This window comes from Gopherus evgoodei, chromosome 6 (genome assembly GCF_007399415.2).
Source record: "Gopherus evgoodei ecotype Sinaloan lineage chromosome 6, rGopEvg1_v1.p, whole genome shotgun sequence".
In the NCBI taxonomy this organism is placed as follows: Eukaryota; Metazoa; Chordata; order Testudines; family Testudinidae; genus Gopherus; species Gopherus evgoodei.
Genome location: NC_044327.1, coordinates 39,433,760 through 39,459,178, shown reverse-complemented (window position 1 = coordinate 39,459,178; position 25,419 = coordinate 39,433,760). Strand labels below are relative to the sequence as shown.

The window sequence follows — 25,419 nt, the reverse complement described above, 5'->3', positions numbered from 1 at the left end:
ACAATTTCCCAACATTTCAACACCGTAATCCCCACTAAATTTTTAATTAAATGTTTTTGTGTATAATTTTGTGATTAAGAAGTGACTGGTTAAAAATAGTAAGACAGCTATGTCAGCACAATCCCCACAATAGTTATGCAGAGAATGCCTAAACGTATTTCTACAGTATGCAGAAACTGAATCAACTCTTCATTGTTCTCCCTTCAATAAGTGAAACATGAACTCCCTTCACTTCATATTTTAAATCACCAAAAAGACCCCTTTTTCATTTAACATGTACTAATCTCAGACAGAGTTTATTTACACCCATCCCCCCCTTCCTCAGATGCAGTTATGGTAATATGTATAATCAGGACAAGCACAGATGATCTGCATGCAGTAATTTTTACTTACAGCACGACTTTGTTGTTAGGAAAGGTGTGTCCGGAATGGCTTTATAAGCAGATCACCTGCATCCTGTTCAGCAAGGTCTCATGATACTTCTCTTTGCCAAGCTGCGTGGGTTGTGACACAAAGTCTGGGAGCTACATGACCTCTCCAGACCCTTGCACTTATCACCCAACAAAGAGCAGAATTTTTGTTCCAGTTGCTCGTAACCCTCTCTCGGAGGGAGCTAGTGACAAAGACCCATTAAAAATATGGTTCCCAGACCCACGTCATTCTTGCCAGTTGTTCAGAGCTGACAAATCTTAAATTTATGGTTTGCTTTAAAAGATACATAATTTGCACTATATTTCAATTTTTGTCTAATATTTATTGCAAGCAGTGTTCCGAAAGTCAGCATGTATCCCATTAAAATTGCCAGTAGTGGGATATTTGAGAAAGCTGAGTAAATTGAATGTATGTGAAGCTTGATCTACTAAAGACTACAGATGCTGTTAACTAACACATACTGATGAATGATAGAAGTAGGAGCCTACCACTAACGAGACAAAGACCCTTTATTCTCCTTCACTAACAAAGGAGTCCTAAAGTACATATTCTAAAATGCCAGGCACATTGATGAAGGAGAGAAATTACAATGGTAATCTTATTCTGAGAAATAGCAGGGAACTTTTTGTTTCACATGCTGCAAAATCTGATACTTCACAGTTTGAGGGTGAGAAAGGCTGTTACCGAACAGGCTGGATTACCCTTTTACAGAAGACAATGCATCTCCTATACACATAATGAAAGCTAAAAGCACTGAAACATTAGCTAGAGAAGGAACAGCAGAGGGCAGAGCACAAATCCTCTAGAGACTATCCCAATGTTCCTTGCACCTGCTCCTTGTGGCAAAATGGACTTTTCAACATTCTTCCTTTTATTTTTTCATAGCTGTTTCCCAAACTCATTTACCTAATCCCCACCCCTAGATTTACTGTCCAATGTTTCATGAGCATTTGAGAAATGGCTCTCTCACCACATGTGCATTTTAAACTAAACTCAACTACTAAACTCCTAAATAAAATACTGATTCAGATTTTACCTAAGAATAATCAGCATGTAGTCTTAAAGTCAAATTACTCTGAAACCTCAGCCTTCTTTACAAAAGACAGCACCTATTGCAAACTGGGTCAAACAAAGATATCCTCTAGTACAGTAGTTTTCAAACTTTTTTTTCTGGTGACTCAGTTGAAGAAAATTGTTCATGCCCTGAACCCAACAGAGCTGGGGATGAGGGGTTTCGGAGGGGCTCAGGCAGAGGGTTGGGGTGCAGGGGTGAGGGATGCAGGATGGGGCTGGGAATGAGGGGTTCAGGGTGTGGTGGGGGCTCTGAGCTGGGGTGCAGGAGAGGGTCAGTGCTCTGGGCTGGGGGTGCAGGCTTTGGAGTGTGGCCGGGGATCAGGGTTTTGGGGTGCAGGAGGGGGCTCTGTGTTTTGGGCGGCTCAGGGCTGGGAAAGGGGATTGGGGCATGGTCTTACCTTGGGTGCTCCTGGTCAGCGGCGCAACAGGCGTGCTAAGGCACTGCGGACCGTGTTACGCCCCAGAAGCAGCCAGTTGCAGATTTGGCTCCTAGGCGCGCGGGGTTGGGGCGGGGAGAAGGCACAGACCTCTGTATGCTACCGCCATCCCGAGCACTAGGGCGTAGCAGTGTCAGAACAGAACAGGTAGGGACTAGCCTGCCTTAGCCAGGCAGCACCACCAACAGGACTTTTAACAGCCTGTCGGCAGTGCTGACAAGAGCCACCGCGACCCAGTGCCTTATATTCTGTGACCCAATACTGGGTTTCGACCCGCAGTTTGAAAACCACTGCTTTAGTACAATAATTCTGATCAACCAGATGTGTGACATTTTAGAACAGACTCATAACCCAAAGACATGAAACTGGTCTGAGAATTTTTAGATATAAGAGTAACACTTAACTCTAAGATGAAGTGTATGAATTTATAACATTCATATCACAAAAAGTTTCAAATAGTGCAGGGAAAAAAAACCAAAACAAACCAGATAAACAGTAAAAAGTATTAACTGGTGTAACAGTATTAAACCAAACCCAGAGGGGGTATTCAAAGTTTATTTTATCTTTGAGTTTGAGCTAATAAATATTCTCTAAATAGTGCCATTTCACAAAGGAGACCATTTAGTAAAGTTTTTCCTCTCTTTGGCACACAGTCACATGACAACCTACAGTAATTGTTTGAAAATAATTCATTTCAAACGTTTAGGAAATGTTGCAGGAAGTCAATGCTGCAATTCAAGTATATTCCGTCTTATCATAAAACTGATTTTAATACTTGCTTGGGAACAGAATTTCGCTGTCTGTAAAAGTTTCAGAATTTTCTATTCAGGGGCAAGTGATGTTGTTCTTCCAGGGACGGGTGGGAAAGAGATGCTCACAGAGCCACCAAACCCCTCCCACTTCCATCCCTCCCCACAAAAATATCAAAATTTAAAAAGGCTACCATGAATGAGAGGTCTTGTACAATCAACAAGTTCACAGTGCAGCTGTGCTCATTCCTCTTTGCCATATAACAATTATTTTAAACATTGTGAATTTCCTTCTCTTTTTTTGGTATCTTAGAAACTAACAAGTTTATCCTAGCATAAGCTTTTATGGGCTACAGCTCAGTAGCCCACAAAAGCTTATGCTACGATAAACTTGTTAGTCTCTAAGGTACCAAAAGTACTCCTATTCTTTTTGCAGATACATACTAACACACTACTACTCTGAAACCTTTCCTTTCGTCATTTTATATTCTATTCTATGACAGAAAGAGTGGTTTTTATTTTTCGATTTTAATCCTTTACACCAACATCATCACATTTGAAATTGTTGGTTTTATTGTTCATTTATACTTTATGGATGATTTTAGACAGTAACACACCCATACATCTACACTGCAATTAAACACCTGTAGCTGGCCCATGCCAGCTGACAAGCGCACAGGATTCAGGCTGTGGGGCTGTTTCATTGTGGTGTAGACATACCAAATCACGCAGCCAGAGCTCTGGGACCCTCCCACCTCACAGGGTCCTAGATCCCAGCTCCAGTCTAAGCCTGGACATCTACACCGCAATTAAACAGCCCTGCAGTCCGAGTCCTGCAAGCCTGAGTGAGCTAGCCCTGAGCCAGCTGCAGGTGTCTAATTGCAGAGTAAACATGCCAATATATACTAAGGCCCTGTGCACAATATAGCTGTGCAAATGACTGTATTTATGTTTTGGCTGGAGGTACAGCCTAAATCTTTCTATACTATATAAAGTGGACATTTTCCTGCCAGCTCCTGTTCAACTCAATTTGTCCCTCTACCATTTTTTATTCACTTTCCACATGAAGCATATTTCACCCACAATGGGAATTCACTGTTTCCCCTTCAGCAGCTCCTGTGTCATCACAATTACAACAGAAGAAAGCAGAACAAGAGAGGTTCTTTGCAATTCAAGGCAGCAATAACAGTAGCCAGAGCAGCAAGAGCTATAAACATTGATTTCATGGGGAGTTAAGGGAGGTTTGAAAGAAATACTGGCTGGCATCTCAGGCTCCTAAACTACACAGAAGGAGGAATTTTTTATGAGGAGTTTCATGCTCTAGCCACCTATCCTTGATGTGCAGCTACTAAAGCAAGAGCCCTCTGATACAATTCCAATTAATTAGATTCACTGGTTATCTATTTTTACTTTACGGTTAATCTTTAGAATTATTCCAGTACAAGTGAAAGTTATCAAATGATTTTGTGAATTAACATAGCTGTCATAAATTGTTCAGAATTCACTGCAAATCTGCCATATAATTTAGGTGTCCTATGTTACACATTACAGAAGACCTGCATGTAAGAATGCTCAAAGTTATACCTCTCTCCCCCACAACGAAAAGCTTTGCATATTTTTATCCATTATATATTAAAGAGCTCTATTCAGAGCAACATTTAAGCACATGCTTAAATATCACTCAAGGGATCAATAAGTATGTGCTTAACAGGTCATTAACTTTAAATATATGCTTAAGTGCTGTTCAAAATAGGAACATTTTCCTAAATTGGAACCTAAAGCACCAGAAACTGGTGTTACTACTCTGACAACCAGAAAAAGAAATCTACCTCTACTTCACAGGAGATTAAAAAAAATTTAAAAAAGAAGAAGAACACCCTTGCAAATATGTTAGTCACTATTGCAACATCCAGAATTACAGGGAAATAAAAGTTTTACCTTCAAACATGGGTGTGCCTAAAAAGAAAAGGCCTATTTTCAGGAGTGCTGAGAACACACATCTGCTATTGGCATCAGTAGAAGCTGCAGATGCTCAGCGCCTTAAAAGCTCACGCCACACTTCTTTAGATGATTAAGTATAGATTTAGATGACCAAATTCAGGCACCTTTCTAACATTGTACTAGCACCCTTTTAAGAAAGAATTTAAAGAATCCATTCTGGGAATATGGTCTGATGCTAACCAAGATGAGAAGCCAAGTCCTCTCCTGGCCTTGAATGAGGGTAAACACTTACAAAACTTCAGAGTCACTATTCCAGAGCCTTCCCAGCATCCAATCCTGAGAGGCTATTTAAAAAAGCAAAACAAATTTACTTCCGAACTCTACCATAACGTAATGCTTCTTTAACACACAACATTTTATGGATTTCTAGTTTGCTCAGATCATTTAAAAAAAAAAAAAAAAAAAAAGATGCCAATCCTGTTGCTCTTTGCTATAAAACATTACAATTCCTGTTCATGAACTTCTCACACACAATGTAATCTCAAACTGAACAGAACTCAGAAAGAACAAAGAAGACATCAAAGAGGGCATCTCTTTCGCATAACGTAATACTTGCAATGGTCACTACAGCTTTCTTGGCACATAACCAGACACTTGTTTGGTATGGAGCAATGAGATTAAAAGGTAGAGATGGAAATCCAAACTGTAAGAGAGGTGGAGGGGATGAACAAAAGGATGCAAAATGGTTCACAATTAGCAACCAAGTCTGATATGTTAAACAGAAAGCACGGATGATTTTCTGAAAATCTGACATGTATAAATTTACCTGCCTGGAACCTAGTTATTAGCTATTATAGGGATTTTATCTGACAAAACAAAATATTTGTCTTCAACAACTTCTCAAATGTATCAAGGCTCCAATTCAGTAAATCACTTAAGAATACACTTAACTTTAAGCATAAGTAATCCCAGTGAAGTCAGATTAAGCACATCTAAGTGCAAGTATGCTTCCTTCTCAGGCACACATTTTCCTTCACCATTTTTAATTTTTAAAATGTCTATATACTGTAATGATAGACTGTTTAATAAAAACCTATACTTACTTATCCACATTTATAAAAGCAAGGAAAATAACTCACTCATGCTGCAGGTGCATAAAGAGACACAAATAGTAGGGAATACAGAATAAAGAAATATTTTTAATAAATGAGAGAAACCTTGATGGGCTTCATAATGTGTAAAGTTACTGTGAATATTTGATGTCACCCAGTTTACTGAACATAATTTAAGATGGTTTATTTCCCCCCAGATGGTGGTATTAGAAAGTCAGATGAAATCGAAAGCAGAGTATAATCAGTAAGCTGTCGAGAGTCTCAGATAAGACAGAACAGACTTTTTAATAGGTGTTCCAGCAGAAAAATAAACTGCGTCATGTAAATCCAGACTTTTTGAAGGCTCAACACTCTCAGACTTTTTGCACTGTCTCAGTGAATGGATGAGACAATGGCATTCAGAGGAGGGATCATGTTTATTAGCCCTGGTCTACATTACACACAGCTCAACTTAAGTTTTAAGTGTAGACATGACCTTAGGAAACTTTTGGGAAAGGAGGAGCCTATACAAGAGAGAGAGACTCCACCTAAACCAAAACAGAACCAGATTGCTGGCATATAAAATTAAAAACGTCCTAGAAGAGTTTTTAAATCAAGGGCTGGGGGAAAGTTGACAGGTGTGGAGACACATCACTTAAGGTATGATTAAAGGAGATCTTCTATATCCTAGCAAAGAGGAGAGGATAGAAGATGATAAAATACAGGTAGGAACAGAAAAGAAACAGCCATAAAAAAAAAAAGAGTCCCATTCAATTACATCACATGAAGGCATAAAAATAAATATTGACAAATTTTATAAGTGCTTGTATACGAACGCTAGACATCTAAATACTAAGATGTGTGAACATGAGTGTCTCATAATGTCTCACATTAAACAAATGTCACAGAAAATTGATGGAATAATAAAAATCCATGGGACACAGTGACAGTAGTACATACCTAAATGTAAGCAAGTAAATAGTCCCATTGAAGTCAATAAGATCATTAAGTATGTATTCCGGCATTTTGCTGGATCACAGCCCTAGAAATCCCCCGGTGGAAGATACCTCAGAAGTGCAAAGTAGTATAGAATAATGATCTTCTCTGAACAGCTAATCAAAAATGAGGCTCATGACAAATTGTATTTATGAATGGCTGAAGTCTTCAAAAGAAGAAAACTCCAGGAGTGCAGGTATCCAACGTAGCCAGACAACTCAGGACTTATTAACTGTTTTAAAAATATATGTTTCAAAAGTAGTGAGGACACTCTTTAACAAGAGAAGACCTGGTTTTGGCACTTTTTGGGTGACTATAATGCATTCAAAGTGAGAGAGAGATCAGATCACCTACCTTGTGTATATGGCTTGCATAAAAGTTTGAGTTATAAAGCTCTCTCATACATACAATATGCAAGAGAGAACAGTAAAATACTGTGGATGGATCCAGCACAGTGTGAAACTCATTCAGAAGAAAGGACCAGAGTCCATGTTCAATTATGGTCCAGGATATAAAAAAAGGAGGTCACGCTCCCCTCAAACCACGACAGAGCTCCCCCTGATGTTGGGGTTTACAAAGAGATCAATGGGAAAATACAGCTTTTATGTATTTACCAAAACTTTTATTATTTATTCAGTATCATTCAGCAACAGAACCCACTTCTGTTTTACTTCTTCCTTCTCCATCTCTCCCTGTTCTCTGTGTCTCCTGTTTTCCTCCATCTTTTCAGGCGACCATTCCCAACCCACACCTCTCAAGGGCTTCACCCTCACTCCCTTTCCGTGTCTATCTGCTAATATAGTCAGTAATTAAACAGTTAATATTGGTGTTTAAGTGTCATCACTGGGCTTTAGAGTTGTCACTCCAGTGAGATTAAAAAAAAACAAGGGAGTTTAACTGAATCAATGATTCAGGCTGTTTGCAGACTCGGACAGATGTCATCGCAGTATTTACACTGTTTGCTTTGGCAGGTTCTCTCTGAAGCCATGAGGACTAGAATTTTTTTTAAAATGCTTAGGTCCCAAATAATCTGAAGCTGTCACATAAATACATAATGTGCAGTGCCCTGCAAATTATGTACAATGGAGTCACTAAAAATGGGGATATAATCTTTTTTCTTCTACGCTTTTATCTTTTTGTAACATTCTCTAGGAGTAAAAGAGACAAGAAAAGTGTTCTGTTAAAAAAAATAATCACACAGAAAGAAAAGGAAAAGAAAAACATTCAATAGATGATAGCTGAAACAAACACTTTAAAAAACAAAAGTTTTAAATCTACTGTTAAGTTTTCATTCTGGTAAGATGGCAGCTGAACGTATTAACATAATATTTTGCATTATCTTGGCACATTCAATTTGAGGAACTCAAAGTACTTGCACACATTAGTCAAGTAAGTCTCACAATATCCTGTGAGGCATGGTATCTAGTTTTTTTCCACTTTGACAGTACTACACTTTTTTTCTAGTTTATCATCATGTGTGTCAAAGTTAGAGGAAACTGCTAGCTTGCCTTGCAATAGCGACCAGAAAAGTTTATTTGAATTCCAAAGTAAGTTATCTTGAACATCCTCCTAAGATTGCTGCATTCATAACATTTTCTTTAAGCCATAAACTACCTTTTGCATTTCCCTTCCAAATATTATTGTTAGCAAGAAGATATTTAAATGAATCCTTGTCTATAATAGAGTATTAAATCATTCTAGCTACCTTGCTGAAAAGACTCTTTCCAAAGCAATCTGCTTTTTAATTTTTAAATAGTTATATTGGTTAGTATTATATACTACCTCCTCATGTTACATTTGTGAGGAATTATTGGTAACAGCATTTTGCTTATCCCAGATACTGTATGGAGTTAGTAAGTGTGGTGCTCCACTGAGGTACGGAGAAACAACTTCCAGATTAGGAAACTGGAGTTGTAGGTAGGAAGTTTCAGGATGTGTGCCTGCACGTGGACATGGCAATATTTCCAGCACATAGGTGTAGCTTTGATTCACAGCCAGGAACAAGCATTATCAAAGTAATGCCATTTGGACTCTATACAGCCTCAAATTTTAATCACATACCTGAGAGTCTCAGCAATACACCATCTATCCATACCTGAACTGGCTCATCTGGGGAAAGTCTTCTCAGGACATCACTAATACCTCAACCTGGTTCTCAAACTCTTCCCCCCTCTGGGACTGAAAAACAGGTATGATAAATCCTACCAATGCCAAAGTAATTGGTGGAGCTCATAAGAGCAGTCCTAGACTCTGGCCAAGGCCTTCCTTCCACAAGAAAGATCCCAGACAATTTTAAGCTTCATTTCAGACATCAAAGAAATCCACACACGACTGCAAAAACTTGCCTAAAACTAGTACACCACGTGGACTCAGGCACATAATTAATATCTCTTGACTTCACCTTTAAGGTTGGCTGAGATCAGTGTATAGTCAGACATACCATGGATATTCAACTCATTATTTCTATTGTTCTAGTCTCCCTAAACAGGTGGATAAATCCAGATAGTCTGCAAGTGAGTCCCCTTTCCACACTCTTGTTCCCTGCCTCCCCCCCCCATTCCTAGTGACTGATATTTTCACACACAGAAATGGGGAGCTCATCACCCACAAGTAGCTAGGCTCCACATAAACATACAGAAGCTCGGGGCAATTTGTCTGATATGCAAGGCTTTCTGTTAATGGGGAGATGTTCCTGGAGTGGTGAGATCCTGGGACCAAGAACTGTTGTCAGGCCCCAGATGGTGCAGCCTCACCAGATGCTGAGGGGTCGTGTGACCTGGGTGAAGGTCCCAGGGAAGAAGCCATTTTCCCTGCGTATGTGTCAGATCCCTGTGCAGACACTGGAGGGGTCATGCTGGCAGGTAGTTGGGGTTCTCCAAGATATCGGCTGTGACCTTCTGGTGTGGGATGACTGTTTCTTTGGGACAGGATCTAGGCCCTACTCCTGTAATGGCCGAGGACTTGAATTCAGGAAACCAATTGGCCAAAGGAAGACACCTTCCAGATTCCAAAAGACAACAGGTAAAGTGGAGCTCCATCCCCACCTTGTGCCAAGAAGCATAATTCCCACAGTCCTTCACTTACACATGCATAAGTAACCACCTGGCAAACCACCTTAGTAGAAAGAACTCAGAACATTCCAAGTGGTCTCTGCAGGATTTATCCCCTGTTGACTAATATATGCTGGCTAGCATATAAATCATAGAATCATAGGACTGGAAGGGATCTTGAGAGGTCATCTAGTCCAGTCCTCTGCATTCAAGGCAGGACCAAGTACTGTCTGGACCAGGGGTCAGCAACCTATGGCACATGTGCCAAAGGCGGCACGTGAGATTATTTTGAGTGGCACTCATACTACCTGGGTCCTGGCCACCGGTCCTGGGGCCTCTGCTGCCACCCGGGGTCCCATCTGCTGGCATTGCGTTTGACATTGTGTGTGTCGTCTGTCGCGATTTTTTTTTCCACTGTAAGTTGAGGGGTACATTTGACAAAACATCAGCTCCTAAGAAAGTAAAGTTAGATGTCCATTCATATCAGCCTTTTTGGACAGATGCATTTGGACTGACTCAAAAGAAGGACCATGCTGTTTGTGCTTTGTTGTGAAAGTGTTGATTGTTGCATACCAAGTGTTCGATGATATTTTCAAATGAAACACGAGAAAACCTTTCTTGATGAAGCAGACAAGACTGAATCGATCAAAAATGCAGTAGCAGGATATGAGAAGCAAAGCCATGTTTTTAAATGCTTACGTGTAAATAAAAATCAAGCCACAGAAGGAAGTTACAAAATTGCACTGTGCATTGCAAAAGAATTGAAAGCCATTTACAAATGGGGAATATATAAAAAGTTTCTCTCAGCAGATCGGAGGTTTTGTTCAATGATTTGCCAAATAAAGATGCGTATCTAGAATAAAAGAACTGCCTGTCTCTGCCAGAACAAACTCTTCTGGATCTGTATGAAACCTGAAAGACATTTGTTGTAAAACTAGCAGTTTTTTCTCGGAATGTTCGAACTTTGACTTTCCGCTACTTTCAAACACAGAAAAGAGCTATTCACACGCTGCACTGTCAGTGTCGATGAGATTGGAACGTACATGCAAGAACTGGAATCAGAATTTTCTGACAGATTTCCAGTGATCTGGCCCAATGTTTTCTTTTCTAGTTAAACCTTAAAAGTTCAACAAAAGCGACTTGGATTTGTTTATATTTCAGTGGATGGGTGTTGAAGATTTCAAAATGCAGCTCATTCAATGAAAAAGCTCAGAATTGTGTGCAAAGTTTGGAGATCTGCGGAGTGCACTTAAAGCTACTGAGAGAGAGAGATCATGGGGCCTCTATTCTGACCTGCTGGATGCAGGGCCGGTGCTTCCATTAGGCGACTCTAGGCGGTTGCCTAGGGTGCCAGGATTCAAGGGGGGGGGCATTTTGTGCGCTCCCCATGGGGCGCACAGGAGCTTCTGGTTCCGCTCCCGTTGCACCGCCCAAAGAAGGGCCTTCTGCCAATGTGCCGCAGAAAACAGCGGCAGGCAATTGAACAGCTCAATGACTGCTGCTGTCGCCTCTAGCATTTCAGCGGAGGGTCCTTCTTCGGCGGCGCGATGGGAGTGGAAAAGACGGTTACTCACCTTTGTAACTGTTGTTCTTCGAGATGTGTTGCTCATATCCATTCCAGTTAGGTGTACGCGCCGCGCGTGCACATTCGTCGGAAAACTTTTGCCCTAGCAACTCAGTGGGCCGGCAGGTCGCCCCCTAGAGTGGCGCCACCATGGCGCTTGATATATACTCCTGCCAGCCCACCCGCTCCTCAGTTCCTTCTTGCCGGCTACTCCGACAGTGGGGAAGGAGGGCGGGTGTGGAATGGATATGAGCAACACATCTCGAAGAACAACAGTTACAAAGGTGAGTAACCGTCTTTTCTTCTTCGAGTGATTGCTCATATCCATTCCAGTTAGGTGAATCCCAAGCCTTACAAAGGCGGTGGGGTCGGAGTGAAATGTGGCAGAATAAAACTGCTGAGCCAGAGGCTACAGCCTCTCTTGACTGCTGAACCAGGGCATACTGCGAAGCAAAAGGTATGGACCGAGGACCAATGGAGCTTCGCGACAGATCTCGTGGGTAGAAACACGAGCCAGCAAGGCGGCAGATGAAGCCTGAGCCCTGGTAGAATGCACGGTGATGTGGCTTGGGGAAATATGAACCAAATCATAACAAGTGGGGATGTCCGCCATCACCCCAGATGAAATCCTCTGAGAGGAAAACAAGCAAGCCCTCCCTTTGGCCCACTACCGGGGCAGAGCTGGGGCACCTTAGGAAATGATTCTGTCAGCACAATATAATGCGAGCACTCCACAGATGTCCAAGGAGTGCAACGGTTGTGCCCATTGCGTTGAGCTGTGGGTAACATGAAAGGCCAAAACACCTTAGGGAGGAAAGCCGGGTGCGGTCATAACTGCACCTTGTCTTTGTGAAACCTAGTGTACGGCGGAACCCCCGTAAGAGCTCTGATCTCAGAGACCCGTCTGGCCAAGACTAGGTTGAGGTCCCAGGTCGGGGCTGGGCGGCGCACCCGAGGGTGCAAGCGCTCCAAGCCCTTGAGGGACCTCGAACCCATAGAGCGTGAGAACACTGAACGTCCATCTTAGCCTGCTGGAAGGTAGAGATGGCTGCTGAGAGTATCCTCAGCGATGATACCGCCAGGTCCTGCCGCTGAAGGCCAGAGGCAGGCCAAATAGAGGGGATTGAGACCTCAGCAGGAGCAAGATCGAGCGTACTGCAGCTGTAAAGGAAACGCTTCCACCTGGCCCGGTACGTTGACCAGGTGGAAGGCTGCCTGTCACCCCGACTCAGGTACGCAGGAGCCACCGTGAGGCGAAGAGGCTGCAGGTCCGAGCGACGAAGCCTGTCGTTGCCCTGAGTGATGAGGTCTGGGCTGACAGGCCGAGCAACGTGGTATGCCAGTGCTGCCTGGACCACTCTGGAGTGATCATGATGATGCGTGCTCTGCCCCTGCGGAGTTTGAGCAGGACCTAATGAACCAGTGGGAACAGTGGGAAGGCATAATGCAGTTGGCCTTTCCACGGCCTCAGGAATGCGTCCAAGATCGATTCCGCGGAGAGACCTTGGAAGGAGCAGAACACCTGGCATTTCCTGCTCTCGCGGTGAGCGAACAGGTCCGTGTGAGGCAACATCTCCACTTCCGGAAAGCGGGACGCCTCACACGGGGCAGAGTGATCACTCGTAAGACAGGAAAGACCTGCTGAGTCAAAGAGTTAAGACGTTCCGAACGCCTGGGAGAAAGGACGTCGCCAGCTCCATCGAGTGGGCCATGCAAAAGACCCGGAAATGGATGGCCTCCTGACAAAAAAGGGGGGAGGACTATGTCCCCCCTGAATACTTATGAAGCACCAGGCCGTTGTGTTGGCTGTAAACACCGAGATACAACGGCCTTGCAGCTGCCGCTGGAACCCCTGGCATGCCAGGCGGACAACTCTCATATTTGGGGCATTGATGAGGAATGCCAGCTCCGTAGAAGACCAAAGGCCTTAAGCTCGGAGTGACCATGAGCACTCGAGCAGAGAGATGATGCGTCCGCCGTCAGGGGCAGTGAGGGCTGGGGCGGATGAAACCGCATCCCTGTCCACACCAAGGAGGGAGTTAGCCACCACTCTAGGGAGCCTAAGGCGTTCGAGGGAACGGTGACTACCATGATCATTGGCTCCCTATCCAAGCGGTACGCCGAGGTGGGCCGGACTTGGAAAGGATGGAGGCGGAGCTTGGCGTGTTTGGTTACAAACTTGCGGGCAACCATAGACCCAGGAGACTGAGACAAGAACGAGCTGAGGTCGTTGGGAAAGCCTTCAGACCTCAGATGATTGTTGCCATCGCCTAAAACCGCAGTTGTGATAAGCAGGCTCCGGCTAGGTAGGAGACCAGGATAGCCCCTAGGAAGCCCAACCTCTGCGTGGGAACCAGAGTGGATTGCTCCATAGTAAACAGCAGGCCTTGACCTGTGAATAAGACCGTGACGATGCCCACGCGCTGAATGGTTTGTGTCTCAGAGTCTCCTCGGATAAGCGAATCGCCCAGATACGGAAAAAACGCATATCCGACATCAGCGACGGTAAGCGGCGACTATGGCCGTAACCGGGAGTATTGACCGTTGGCTATAAAGCGGAGGCATCTCCCGTGCGGAGGGAAGATGGCATTGCGAAAGTACGCGTCCTTCATATCCAGGGCGGCATAGTAGCCCCCAGGAGGCAAGGGTGGAATAATGGTTCCCAGGGATACCATGCAGAACTTCAACCTTATCCTAAACCGGTTGAGTCCGTGCAGGACCAGGAAGGTCTGAGACCTGTGTTCGAGTGGGGGACTAGGGCATAATGGGAGTAAAACCCCTTGCCCCTTTCGTCCGCTGAAGGGGGACAGGGCTGGAGCAAATTAAAGGTGGTACCTATGCTCCATCGTGCGCAGGACCCAGCGATCTGAAAGTAACTGGGGCCATGCCAGGAAAAAGCGGGATCGGGATCCCGTCCTGCGAGTGGTACACCGCCCTCAGGCGAACCTTGGAAGGTCCGTCTTTGGTCCCAGTGGTAATTGCGAGGGACCTTGACTTTGGCTCTTTAGGGGTCCTGACGTTCGTCTGCGACCACCTTGGCCTTGCCGTTTTCCAGAGTTCTGCCTCTGGCTAGGCACAGAGTATGGCGGCTGGGGCCAGAAAGGCCTGCGTTTGGTCGCTGGCGTATACATGCTGAGACGCATTAGGACCCTATTATCCACCAGACTTCGCAGTCTGGGGCTGTCTCTGCCGCGAAGATGCCTTTACCAACAAAGGGTAAATCCTGAATGGCATACTGCAGCTCCGGCCGGAGGTTTAAAACCTGAAGCCATGAAATGCACCTCATGGCGACACCCAAGGCCAGAGTGCTGGCCGCAGAGTCTGCTGCGTCCAACGAGGCCTGGAGGGACGCTCTGGGAACCTTCTTTCCCCCGTCCTCCAAGACGGCAGCGGACTCCTGGTGGGAGTTTTGAGGGAGAAACTCCTTCACCCAGGTGCTATAATTATCGCAGCTAAGCCAGGCTTGTTGCTTTGCTACCCAGAGCTGCAGGGCCCCAGCAGAGTACACCTGGCGGCCAAGCAGGTTCATTCGCCAAGCCTCTTTCTGCTTCGGGGCTGGCGCCCGTTGGCCATCATATCAGGATCGTGGTCCTGAGCATAAAATCTGCGCATATGGGATGACACGGATGCGTGTCCGGACGGCCATGGAGGTACTAAAAGAAGGCACAGGCAGAGTCTCTGACTCATTCAGACCTTGCCTAACTCGGCACCGGGGACCGGCACCGGGAGGCGTATCGGTACCTGGAACGAGATCCAGACCCGCAACCAGAACGGTGTCGGGAGGTCGACCGAGATCTCGAGGCTCGGGGAAAGGCTACAGGAGCCAAGGTACCTGCCACGGTGCCAGGAGTCGGAACGGTGCCGATAGCGGGTCGGCGAACGGGATACCGACCGGTGCAGCGAGTGCGACCAGTACCGAGGAAAACAGCACCGGGACTGCCAGTGGTGTCCGTCGTGCCAACAGGAATTGGAGTGTCTGCGGGACCGTGATCATGAACGGTGCCGCTCTGCTGTGCTGACAGAGGACAGTCACCTGAAGAGACTGTATTACCCGCACCGGCGGTGCCGGGGTCAGGCAGCATTGACTCTGACATGGCACTGAGAGCCCTCGCCGTTGGTAACGTCTCCGGCGTGAAGGGAACAGCAGGCTCAACCACAGTGCATACTGGGGAGCTGTCAGGCACCGGATTCGACGGCCCTCGTGGGACCGGGATCAACAGTACCGAGGTCATCAGAGCTTCGGTAGGTGTCGGTGCCGGGCGATCCGAGTTAGATAAGCAGTCTGGCTGCGGTGCCATCAGCACGGAAGCAGCGGGAGCAATACGCTCAACCACGGCGCGTGCCGGGGAGCCGTCGGGCACCAGAGTCGATAGCCCTTGTAGGACTGGAATCGACGGTGCCGACGTTGTCGGTGCCTCAGAGGCGTCGGTGCCGGGCAATCCGACTTAGACTAGCCCTCTGGCTGCGGTGCCGTTGGCACGGAAGCAGCCGGAGCAGTAGCTCAACCACGGCGCGTGCCGGGGAGCCGTCAGGCACCGGATTCTACGGCCCTTGTGGGACCGGGATCGACGGTGCCGACGCCATCGGTGCCGCAGCAGGTGTCGGTGCCGGGCGATCCGACTTAGACGAGCCCTCTGGCTGCGGTGCCGCTGGCACGGAAGCAGCAGGAGCAGTAGCTCAACCACGGCGCGTGCCGGGGAGCCGTCAGGCACCGGATTCTACGGCCCTCGTGGGACCGGGATCGACGGTGCCGACGTCGTCGGTGCCGGGCGAACCATCTTAGACGAGCTCTCTAGCTGCGGTGCAGGTGGCACAGAAGCAGCAGGAGCAGTAAGCTCTACCACGGCGCGAGCCGGGGAGCTGCCAGGCACCGGATTCAGTGGCCCTGGGGGACTGGAATCGACGGTGCCGATGTCATCGGTGCCTCTGCAGGTGTCGGTGCCGGGTAATGCAACTTAGGCGAGCTCTCTGGCTGCGATGCAGGTGGCACGGAAGCAGCAGGAGCAGGGGGCTCAACCACGGCGCGTGCCGGGGAGCCGCCAGGCACCAGCAGGAATCGTAGGCTTTCTCGACCTCGGAAGAAGGGAGCGGTGCCGAGTCGAAATCGGTGCCGGCGACGGCCGGTGCCGAAAGGCCTCGGTGGTAGCGGCGGGGTCCGGTGCCGAGGAGGCGCTTCTGCCAGCCGCTTGAACATCGCTCGGCGCCCAAGGTGGAGGGGTAAGTGAAAGTCCCGCACCTTTTTGTTCTCTGCTTAAAAGCCTTGCAAATGGGGCACTTATCTGTCAAGTGTGATTCCCTGAGGCACTTCAAACAGGAGTCATGTAGATCTCCCTGCGGCCGCGGCTTCTGGCAGGCCGGGCCCATTTTAAAACCCGGTGAGCCATGCATGGCTCCGGCACTGGGCTCGTGGAAGGGCTACTTCCTGAACCCCGCTAACTAAACTAACCATGTTAGCAAAGAAAACACGTATAACTATACAAATATACATATAAAAGGGTTATAACTGCATAACTATATACGAGAAAACGAGTAGCTAGGGAAGTGGAGGTCAGCTAAGCCGCGCTCCACTGTTCCAACGACCGACACGGGCGGTAAGAAGGAACTGAGGAGCGGGTGGGCCGGCAGGAGTATATATCAAGCGCCATGGTGGCGCCACTCTAGGGGGCGACCTGCCGGCCCATTGAGTTGCTAGGGTAAAAGTTTTCCGACGAATGTGCACGCGCGGCGCGTACACCTAACTGGAATGGATATGAGCAATCACTCGAAGAAGAACCGGAAGCTCCCGCGCGCCCCGTGGGGAGCGCACAAAATGCAGTCCCCCGAATTCTGCCTTTCAGCATTTTGATCCACATTCCTGTATTTTCACACATGGAATCTGTCCTCTGTCACTTAAATTATCCAAATACATGCCAGACATTGGAAAACTCAGCAAGGAAAAGCAAGGGCAAGGATCACACTAAACTGATAGTTTAAGTTATAGAGAGATATTCTAAAAACATTAAAATGTATTACTGGCACGCAAAACCTTAAATTAGAGCGAATAAATGAAGACTCGGCACACCACTTCTGAAAGGTTGCTGACCCCTGGTCTAGACCAGGCCTGACAGGTGTTTGTCTAACTGGCTCTTAAAAATCTCCAGTGATGGAGATTCCACAACCTCCCTAAGCAATTCATTCCAGGGCTTAACCAAACACCGTTAGGAAGTTTTTCCTGATGTCCAACCTTGCTGTCCCTTGCTGCAATTTAAGCCCATTGCTTCTTGTCCTACCCTTAGAGGTTAAAAAGAACAATTTTTCTCCCTCCTCCTTTTACATACTTGAAAACTGTTATGTTCCCCCTCAGTCTTCTCCTTTCCAGACTAAACCACCCCAATTTTTTCCAGTGTTCCCTCATAGGCTATATTTTCTAGACCTTTAATCATTTTTGTTGCCCTTCTCTGGACTCTCAACAGTTTGTCCACATCCTTCCTGAAATGTGGCACCCAGAACTGGACACAATACTCCAGTGGAAGCCTAATCAATGCAGAGTAGAGCAGAAAATTACTTCTCCTGTCTTGCTTATAACACTCCTCCTAATATATCCCAGAATGATGTTCAGTTGTTTTACAACAGTGTTACACTGTTGATTCATGTTTAGCTTGTGGTCCACTATGATCCCCAGATCCCCTTTCACAGTACTCCTTCCTGGGCAATCAGACCCAGAACTGAAATATAGATTGTATTAATAGTATGCTTTATTCACACCATACATTAGCATGTATTAAGTACCAGCAACATTAAGCACAAATATTACAACAGTGATATGGCCTAAAAAGGCCTATACTATAACCCTGTTCACTTATGCTAAGTATTTGGCACAAGCAAATAGGAAACCTGTCAAAATGAAGATACATTCATTCTATGTCTTAGTACAAGCTTCACGGATCAGTACCTGGAATACTAGTATCTAAAACAAAGATAAGGAAGGAACAGAACAACAAGTTAGGGAACTGGAACAAATTGCTGGGCTGGATTTTAGTCATGTGTAACTTGTAAAATCATAAATAATACCAGCTGAAACTTATAACTCGGGGAGCAAACATTCCACGCAAGGTGTATGTAACATCGCTGCACAGGACTACTGTTTGGAAACAGGTATCATATAGAACCTTTTTCCTGTACCATATTAATAAATCTGACTGATATTGGTTATTTAGTCTGAAGTACATTTCATAATGAAATAATGAACCAAAGTCTGGTCAAGCAAATAACCATACAATTTATCAACACCCTGAAGGCCATTTCTCCATGAGGTTCTCCAATGATAGACCTGTTGTTCAGCAACATTGCAAACAAATGCCCCCTTCCTTCTTTGGAACAGAACAGAAGTCCCAGCTATCAGACACTTTTCTCCTCTCCTGGTCAAAAAGCCTATTATTCATCTGGTTCCTGTAATCCTCAGAGTCACCACAGAGATCACACATTACACAGCCAGAGTTTTCCCTCATAGTTCTCTCTTGGGCAAGACAATTATGGTTCACAGAGCTGCTGCGACTAGTGCAAGACCTCCACACCCAGGATATTCAAGAATGGGACTTTGTTCAGAATCAAGGTAAAATTTTTCACCCTCTCCCAAAGTCTCTGCACTTCACAGCATACTTCAGATGGCTGAGCAACACAAACAGGATTTGTTCTGCAGAGGTACAAGACATCTCAGCTAAAACAGAAAACCATTCAGCAGAGTCCTTTACAGAAGAAGTGGAAACAATTCTGCAAATGGCCCTCCAAGGAAGGTGTGACTCTTTCAAAAAGATCCTGTTTGTAAATACCTATGTTTTCCAACTAAAAACAAACAAGACTGAACACCACTTCAGTCAGAGTCCACTTAGCTGCAAACTTCACTGGTCACCCTTCAATCCAGTCTTCCATCACTTCATAGTGATGAAGTGCTTTAAAGCCCTGAGCCATGCCTTTCCACCAACCAGAGAACTACCTCCACCCTGGCACCGAACTATTGTCTTAACCATTCTTATAAAACCCCGATTTGAGCTATAAATGACTATTCACTTTACCATCTCTCCATAAAGATTCCTTTCCTAGTGGCCATCATCTTAGCTAGGAGGGTTAACAAGATTCAAACCTTAAGGTAGACCTACAGTATATAGGATTCTATAGGGATAAAAAGATGTTGAGGTCTCACCCCAAATTCTTATCTAAAGAGCTTTCCAAATTAAATGTGAATCAGTCAGTCAGTCAGTCATTTCTTTGCTAAACCCCATTCAAGTCATTGGGAAGCTACATTATACAAATTAAATGTAAAGAGAGCCCTTTGTTACTATCTACAGAGAACAATGCTATTCAGAATCTCTTATTTGTAGCCCACAAGGACAATTCCAGGGGTCAGTGTGTTTTGAGAGATTGTATATAAGAATGGATATACTGGGTCAGACCAACTGTACAAGTAGTAGGCTGCAGACCCATATTTAATACAAAACACTAGGGCCTTTCCCCTCTCACGGGTATCAGGGTCCATTCTACTAAATCCAAAGCAGCATACATGTTACCCCAGATTTGAAGGGTGCATGTACCCCAGATTTTGATCAAGTCAATTGCAACCATATTATGTGCATTCAGCCACCATGAATTAATAAAAAATAGACCACTGCCTACTTAAGGGTTAATTTGAACAAGCAGAGTTTCTGGAGGCAAGGTCAAACACATTTGCAGGCTTGCAGTCTCTGCTAATCAGAATGGGAGGAGGAGGAGAGAGAAAGTCAACAATTGAGATGAAAGCAAATAAACGGACGAGAACGTTGGAGTTTGGGTGCCTTTGATATAAAAGTTTATTATGACTAAGATTGTTAGGTTTGTTTGTTGATAAATAATGTATTGACATTAGATGTGATGATCTAGTAGAGGTCGTTATGATCTATGTGTTTTGAAAAACTTAGATATAGAAGGATTACATAATACTTTGGAGCAGTCCTCTGAAGCTATCTTGAGAGGGGTTTTTCCCTGACACCTTACTCCCCGGCAGGGAAAAACCAGACATTGCTGAACTGCTGCAATTTACTCAATACCATCCAATTTTAGGTAAATATTTGGGATATTCTAAACTATTGTTTTGTGTCTGTGTGTGCTTAAAACTAATAAATTGTAGTTTTAGATAAGAGCACGCTTACTTGTACTAATCTTTCATCAGCCGGAGCTCTGTGTTCCCATTGATTTATTCCTGACACTGCCTGGAGTGAAAAAGTTAAATTACCACTGCTGTGGGTTCTGAAAACTCTGGGTAACATACCCTGCTTACCTTAGGAATGTTTCTCTTCAAGAGATTCACTGAGTGGCTACCTGTAGCTTTATCCACATATCAAAGTATTACTCATGGGACCTGACATCCAGATCAGACACCAACTTCACAAGAACGTTTCTGCATTTTATTTAGCCAAAACTCTTAAGACTTTCCTCCTATCTGGTCTGGGAATTGCTTACCAGTCACCATGAATGGGACCCAGACACACAGAATTGAAGAAAAACAAGGCATTTACCTTACAGCAGTGTTTCTCAACCTGGCAACCTCCTTTAGACTTAAAAAAAAAATTGTGACCTTCCCCTACTAAGACTTGAAAAAAATGCAACCCCCTACCTTAAATATCATTAAGTAAATTATGACTAATACTTAGGCCCGGAGTTGGGGGATGGCAAGCAGGGCAACTGCCCAGGGCCCCATGACACAGGAGGCCTCACAAAGCTAAATTATATGCTTCAGTCCCAGGCAATGGGGCTTGTCTTCAGCTGTGGGCAGCGAGGGGCTGAAGCATGAAACTTAGCTTCCCAGGGTCCCCTGTGGCGTGTGGCCCCGGCAGTTCCCTGTTTGCCACCCCATAACGCTGGCCCCACACTTGTGATCCCCCCCAAAACCTGTCTCACAATGCCCCTGGGGGTCATGACCCCCCCATTTGAGAAACACTGCTAACCTGTGGTTCTTTGAGATGCATGCCAATCCTATGACCCACCCTTTTTCCCACTACTTCAGAGTCCTCTATATAAATAGGATTCTGGATTAGCAAGCAAACAGAGTGGTAATTGGAGGTGCACTCCTCCTGTAGTGCCTCCGGTAAGGGGGCATGAAGACATGCAGAGCACACGTGCCCCCAACACTGCTAGCCAAAAGATTTTAGACTTGTGGATTTCCACAAGTGGGACCTCCAAGGACAAAGCATTTCAAAAAACTGGATACTGCAAGATAAGGACCTTGTTTTTAACTTGTTGCAGTACAGTCCTAATTCTAATGAGCGACAGGTCATCCTACACCAGTAAATTCAGATGTGTCAGTGCGTCTATTTATAAAATGCACCAAAATAACTTTCTTGACTGAAGCTTCTTCAAAAGGAAGGCTATCACTGTCTAGCAGATCAAAGTTCTGCTCTTTCCTCAGTGTAGCATTATAAGGAGGACCGGCTCTAGGCACCAACAAAGCAAACACGTGCTTTGGGCGGCACAATTCCAGGGGCAGCATTCCGGACCTTCTTTTTGTTGTTGTTGTTGCTTGGGTGGCATTCTGGCAAACCTAGAGCCGGCCCTGATTGTAAGGGGTTTTTTTTGTTTTAGTTTATGTTACTTACCAGCCTTCTGTTATCTTTTTCCCTTTAGGCGCACATAAAACTGTCTCAACTTTAAAGTGAGGGTAATATTGCAGTGTAATTATCCTCACACACACCAAGACAATCTGCAAGGTATTTAAACATGAAAAATATTGTGCAGCCAGTTTTTAAGAGACCCTAAAACATATTCTTTAATTCCAAGGATTTAGCTGTACAACTCCCATTATACTTTCATGGACATCCCTGTGCTCATAAATTATCCCTTGGGGAAAACATTTTAAACTGGATCATATAGTATACTCTAAACTCAACAAAAAGTTAATTAAGATGATGTAAAAGCTGCAGGCACAGTGATTTCATGCATATCACCTTTCAAGAAAGTTACAGTTAAGAACTTTAATATTAGAAACACAGGAAAGACAGAATTAAGGCTACACCTAAAACAGGCACCCAATCTGTGGATGTATTGAAAATATGTACCACATAACTATTACAATTTGTTTTTTTACATACATGTCTCAAATGCAAAGCGTGATGCTTTGTCACCACACTAACCTTTGTTCTTTTCATGCCAATGCTCTGAAAGCACAATCTACACATGAGTTCTATGTATGAAGACATGCCACCTCTTTCTAGCAACATTTGGATAATTGGCTGCAACAGAGTGTAACCACAGAACCTTTACCTTGTTAGGCACTAAGCACCCTCACCATCTTGCATGGCCAGGCATTTAATGAAGAGTGGGGAAACCTCATCTCAACAGGCCAATCGTTCTGAAACTTTAAGACAACACTATATTTATCAACATTAACTGTTTCACTGATGATCATTGTAGCAGGAACAGCTTCCTAATGTGTTTCTCCCACAATCCAGAACTGCCGACCATGTCTAAAATCCCCAGTTGGTGGTTAGCCATTGTCAAAATCTGCCACATATTAGAAACAAACTAGAAAAATAAACGAGGCCTACTCTGACTAATTTTTCATTTTTGTATTTAATTCAATATCCTCCATTCTATTCTTACCATGTCGAGTAGTAAAGCACCACAAACTCAATATAACATCAAATGGAAGCTAACAAGTCCATCACACTAATGCACATAACCTTTGCAAATTACTGAATTTTGCAAATTCCATGCATATGAACAATCAGAATAAGTCACAAAACACATTTTTTTGTTTGTTTGGTTGGGGATTTTTTGTTTGGGGTTGTTGTTAATCATAGTTCAACTTCAAGCATTTATGATAATGCAGCAGAGGTTTCTAAATTTTAATTCATGGACCACTGGCAGTGCAGAGCAGTTGGTGGTGGTCTATGGAAAGCTGGCTGGTAACATGGTGCAGGCTCCACTATTTGTTTCCAACTGATAAGTTTCACTAAAAGAAGCTAAAACTATATTAAGTATTTTCCTAATATTACTTTTATGCAAGTGATTGCTGAAGATACCATATGAACATTATATGATCATGAATAGGAGAGAATATTGTCCATATGTTGCAAATGGGAGGGGAGGTAACCCATGAGATTAAGATAAGGGCCACACTATCAGAAAAATAAGTTTGAGAACCCCAATGTAAAATACTTGCTAAGGTCAGATTATTTTTACAAGGCAAGGCCCTGCTACAGCATCAATTACCTGCTGAGAGGTGAGCGCACCCTGTCAAATTTGTTGTGGATTATTAAAGAGGTTCTAATGCATTCAATAATTTTGTTAGAACAAAAATGCACTTAAAATACAAAAGTTACAATAAATCATTATTGATCTGGTTTAAAAGAACAAAAAACCTGTGGAATTAAAAGTTAAGGCAGTTTATTCATCCTGAACTCACTGCATTTGTGTACCGCTGCACCTGTTGAGGTCAGTTTGAACCATGTGCTGGGAATTTATACATGCAATAACCATCAGTGGAAGAATTTACTTGAGGGTATGAAAGATTACACTCTGTTCAGGGACTCCATCAATACCTAGGATACAGTGGACATTACATCTAACTAGAATTTAAAGTTGTGAATTTCCTAGCTCTCTCCCTAACCCCCACATTTAAGTCAGGCCCTTATTTTTAATATAAGCTTTTCCAAACGCACATTTAAATAGGTAACACATTACATCAAATGATAACATTTTTAATTTCCTCTCAGGAAAGTCTACAATACCAGTTGCTGTTACTACTCTGACACACAAGAGTATCAAACCTAAAATAGTATTTAAGTGCATGTGAATTTTTAGAGACTTCCCAATTTAGTTTAAAACACAAGGATTTAACTTTCTATTTCCTTATTAAAACTGGAATAAAGGAAAGCTAGGGTTTGGTTTAGCAAAGATAAGCATGACCAACCAAGAGGTAAAACTTGGGAATACAAGTGTATCTGTCTTCCTAAGGAAAGCAAAAAAAGAAAGAAAGAAAAAAAAGTTGCTTACAAGTAGATTTGTCAATAACTCAACCTAATTAAAAAAAAAAGTGTCAAGATAAGTTATCACCTTTTAAGTAAGAGTTTCTTCTCTTAAAACAGTCTTCTTACGCAGTCCAGAAAAGGGTGCGGAAGGATGTTTTAGTTCCGCTCCTAACTTAGGCTTTTTCATACAAACTTTTGGGACCAACAGGGCTACAACCCTGCAAACAATTGTTCTGTGCTGCAGATGAAACTCTGATTTGTTCATTTAAACTGTACCTGAGCTTGAAAAAATCAGGGAGAAAGAAAATAGGGACCCGAGGGTAGGGAGCAAAGGGAAAGGAAGCAGGGAGTGAACAGCGTGGGGCAGCTAAGCCGCAGGGGGTGCTGGGGAAGAGGGCAGCAGGGCTGGGGTAAGGAACCTGGGCACAGAGGGAAGCCAAAAGGGGGTGAAGTGTCCGGTGCTTGGGGGGACAGTCGGAGCCAGCGGGGGCGAGCTGCCGGAGTTGGGGGGCGGAAGTCAGCGAGCGGAGAGCTGCACAGAGCTTGGGGGCGCTCGGGCGGCGGCGGGGCTGGCACTCACCTCGGCGGCGTGCGGCGGACGCTACCGGTCAGGGCGGCATGGTGGCCCGGTCCCCGCCCCGGCTGCTGCTTTTATGCAACTGGCAGCGGCTCCTGCCTTGGGGCCTGGAGGGGAAACAGCCCGCTCCGCCCCCGTCCCCGAAATGACGCGGCTCCGCCCGGCCGCCCCTTCCCCGCCCAGCCCGGCTGCACCCCCTCTTCCCCGGCGCTGAGAGGCTGGGCCGGAGGAGGAGCACCGGGGCCTGGGCTGCCCTGCCCTGCCCGGCACGGAGAGGAAGGCCGGAGGCGCCGCGGGGCAGAAGCCAAGCCCCGTGAGTCCGGAGTGGGTCCCCGCATGGGGTGTTCGCCCTGCGGGCCCGGGGCCCGGTCGGCAGCAACATGTCACGCCCGTACCATGCGAGCGTACCCGGGGGGAGCCGCTGCGTCCAGCCCCCCTGCTGCGCTGGTGTCTCCCCGCGGCCTCTCCCACGTGTTCGGCCCCCTGGACTGCCCCGGGGATTCCTCTCCCTTTCCAGCGCCTTCCTCTGTT

The 25,419-nt window shown here is 45.2% G+C and overlaps 1 protein-coding gene across 1 annotated transcript in view; it reads right to left on the bottom strand.

The window, feature by feature from the left end:
* Nucleotides 1–25,199, bottom strand: part of CEMIP2 (cell migration inducing hyaluronidase 2) — an 80,904-nt gene extending 55,705 nt beyond the window's left edge. Inside the window, 1 exon segment of the mRNA XM_030566980.1 lies at nt 24,892–25,199. The gene's annotated coding sequence lies outside the window, so the exon portion shown is untranslated.
* Between the last annotated feature and the right edge of the window lie 220 nt (nt 25,200–25,419).